General features: G+C 54.2%; 1 protein-coding gene across 1 annotated transcript in view; it reads left to right on the top strand.

Moving 5' to 3' along the window:
* Positions 1-3,428, top strand: part of SRPK3 (SRSF protein kinase 3) — a gene marked incomplete at its 5' end in the record, with an annotated part of 37,283 nt that overhangs the window by 15,621 nt on the left and 18,234 nt on the right. The window lies entirely within an intron of this gene.

Raw genomic sequence — 3,428 nt, 5'->3', positions numbered from 1 at the left:
GGGGTCTGCGGCCCCGCCTTCTGTGGCAGCCATTTTGTAGTTGCACCCGCCACCCTGTGTCAAAATCCCAAAGGTGCCCACAGGCTCAAAAAGGGTTGGGGGACCCCTGGACTCAATAATGCTCTGCAGACCCCATGTTGGATCAGGCCGATGGCCCATCCAGTCGAACACTCTGTGTCACACGGTGGCCAGAAACACCAGTTGCCCTCAGGAGGTCCAGCAGTGGGGCCAGGACACCAGAAGCCCTCCCACTGTTGCCCCCCCCCAAGCACCAAGAAGACAGACCATCCCTTGCCCCAGACCGAGAGCTCCTATCTATATCTTGTGGCTAATAGCCACTGATGGACCTCTGCTCCGTATGTTTACCCAATCCCCTCTTAGAAGAACATAAGAGAAGCCAATGTTGGATCAGGCCAGTGGCCCATCCAGTCCAACACTCTGTGTCACACAGTGGCCAGAAATACCAGGGGCCACCAGGAGGTCCAGCAGTGGGGCCAGGACACCAGAAGCCCTCCCACTGTTGCCCCCCCCCAAGCACCAAGAATACAGAGCATCCCTTGCCCCAGACCGAGAGATCCTATCTATATCTTGTGGCTAAGAGCCACTGAGGGACCTCTGCTCCGTATGTTTACCCGTGGTAAACAGCCGATATTGTAATGTCCTCGTATAGATGGACGGTGCAGCCTCATTTCGAATACTGTGCACAGTTCTGGTCACCGTATCTCCAGGAGGACGTTTTAGAGCGGGGAGGACTACAGCGGGGGGGCAACCAAGATGATTAGGGGGTTGGAGCCTCTTCCGTAGGAGGAAAGGCCGAAGAGTCCGATGGGACTTTTGAGTTTAGAAAAGAGATCACTAAGGGGAGGGGAGGGGGACATAAGGTTTATAAAATTATGCATGCGGTGGAGAGAGGTGACAGAAATGTTTCTCCTGCTGCCAAAAGACTAGAACTGGAGGGCATCCAAGGAAGCTGATGGGCAGTAGGTTCAGGGCGGATAAAAGGAAATACTACTTGACACAGAGAGTGATTGAAAGGTAGAATCAGTTGCCAGAGGATGGAGTGATGCCCACAGGAATAAACAGGTTTCAAAACAGATTAGATAGATTCATGGCGGACAAGTCTATCAGTGGCTACTACCTGTGGTGGCTGAGGGGAACCGCCACGTTCAGAGGCACTAATCCCAGAGCCAGGAGGCAACATCAGGGGAAGGCCTCGGCCTCTATGCCCTGTTGCTGGTCCTCCAAAGGAACTGGCTGGCCCCTGTGTGAGACGGGAGGCTGGACTAGAGGGACCCTCCCTGGTCTGACCCAGCAGGGCTCTTCTGGTGTCCTTCTCAGGGGAAGGCCTCGGCCTCTCTGCCCTGTTGCTGGCCCTCCAGAGGGACTGGCTGGCCCCTGTGTGAGACGGGATGCTGGGCTGGATGGACCCTCACTGGACTGACCCAGCAGGGTTCTTCTTCCATCCTTACACTAAAATATCCAAGTAACTCCCTTCCTTTGTGTAAAAATGCCTGTAGCCAGTGTTCCCTCTAAGCTGCATTAGTGTGAACTGGCTCACTTTTTTTTTTGTCAGCTCAAGAAGGATGGCTCCGGAGCAAACTAATTTATGCAGTAGCCAAACCACCTGCTCACAACTTTAGTGCCAGGAGCTCACAAAGCAGAATTTTTGCTCACAGGACTCCGTAGCTTAGAGGGAGCAGTAGCCGATGCTCCACTGAAAGCCCTAGCAACTTAAATGGCTCTTTGGTGCCTCCCAAACACCTCTGGAGTTCCGGCCCTACTGGAGGACCTCCTGACAGCACCTGGGGTTTGGCCACTGTGTGACACAGTGCTGGACTGGATGGGCCAACATGTCTTCTTTTACGTTCTTATTTCCCCCCCCACACACACAAACACACTTCTCAGGGTGCTCTGATCAGTACCAGCGTGGACTCCCCAAAGTGGGAGAATAGCAAGTGAAGCCTGAAGCTCATAGTTGTTGCAAAGGGATATTTGGGAAGAGACAGCCGGGGTCCCACAGTGAACGGCTTTAAAGGTCACAACCAGCACCCTGAATCTTGGTTAGGGTCTGTGGCTCAGTGACAGAGCCTCTGCCTGGTGTGCAGAAGGTCCCAGGTTCAATCCCCGGCATCTCCAGTTTAAAAAGAACCAGGCAGTAGGTGAGGGAAAGACCTCCACCTGAGACCCTGGAGAGCCATTGCCAGTCTGAGTAGACCGTACTGACTCTGATGGACTGACGGTCTGATTGAGTATAAAGCAACTTAGTGAACTGAAACCGGAGACCGCCCAGCAGCCCAAATGAAGCTGTTTTAAGACAGGCAAACACGTGTTCCTTTCGCCCAGCCCCTGACAGTAGTTGAGTTGCCGAGTTCTGAACCAGTTGCAGTTGCTGAGTTGTCTCCAAGGGCAGCCCAATGTAGTGTGAGGTGCAGTAGTCCAGCTGTGAGGTTGCACCCGCACGGATTAGAATGGCCCGAGTGGTTGAGTGTAAGAAAGGGGAGAGCTGGTGAACCAGGTGCAGCTGATAGCAAGCTCTCTTGGCCACTGTGCCGGCCTGCTTTTCAAACAGCAGAGCTGGGTCCGTGAGCACTCCCAAACTCGTAAGTTGCTCTGCAAATTCCACCTCCACCCCATCAGCCTTCCCAGTCAGTCTAACCTACATCAGGGGACCCCCAACCTTTTTGAGGCCACGGGCACCTTTGGAATGTGGAGAGGGGGTGGTGAGCACCTCCCCCAAAATGGCTGCCACAGGAGGTGGAGCGGAAACCAAAATGGCTGCCACAGGAGGTGGGGCCAAACCCAAAATGGCTGCCACAGGTGGTGAAGTAGAGTTGCCAGGTCTGGGTTGGGAAATACCTAGAGACTTTCGGGGTGGATCCAGGAGAGGGCGGGGTTTGTGGAGGGGGGGGGCCCTCAGCATGCACAATTTTTTTTTGTTCTTATGTCCCCCCTTCGAAGCAGCCATTTTCTCCAGGGGAGCTGATCTCTGTCAGTTGGACGTCAGTTGTAAAAGCAGAAGATCCCCAGGCCCCACCCGGAGGCTGGCCACCCTATGGTGGAGCCAAACCCAAAATGGCCACCTCCAGAGGGTTAGGCTGAGAGTCCCATGGAAGCTTCCACAGCAGGAGTGGGGATTCAAACCTGAGTTTCCCAGGTGGTAGCCTGGCTCTTCAGTCGCTACACCACACTGGCAAGTCCTGCCTTCCAGCGGCTCCACCCACTTTCTGAAAAACTTGGAGGGCGTCATGTCGCCCATGGGCACCACATTGGGGAACCTTGGTCTACATCTTGTCTGGATTCAGCTTCAGCTTTTACTGCCTTTGCCACTCGTTAACCGCCTCAAAGCCCTGGGTTCACAGCTGAGACGGACGCATCAGGAGGCTTAGATAATGAAATGTAGAGTGTGTTCTCTGGAGTTCACACCTCTT

This window comes from Gekko japonicus, unplaced genomic scaffold (assembly GCF_001447785.1).
Source record: "Gekko japonicus isolate JY-2015 unplaced genomic scaffold, Gekko_japonicus_V1.1 scaffold2795, whole genome shotgun sequence".
NCBI lineage: Eukaryota > Metazoa > Chordata > Lepidosauria > Squamata > Gekkonidae > Gekko > Gekko japonicus.
This window is presented reverse-complemented; position numbering and strand designations above follow the sequence as displayed.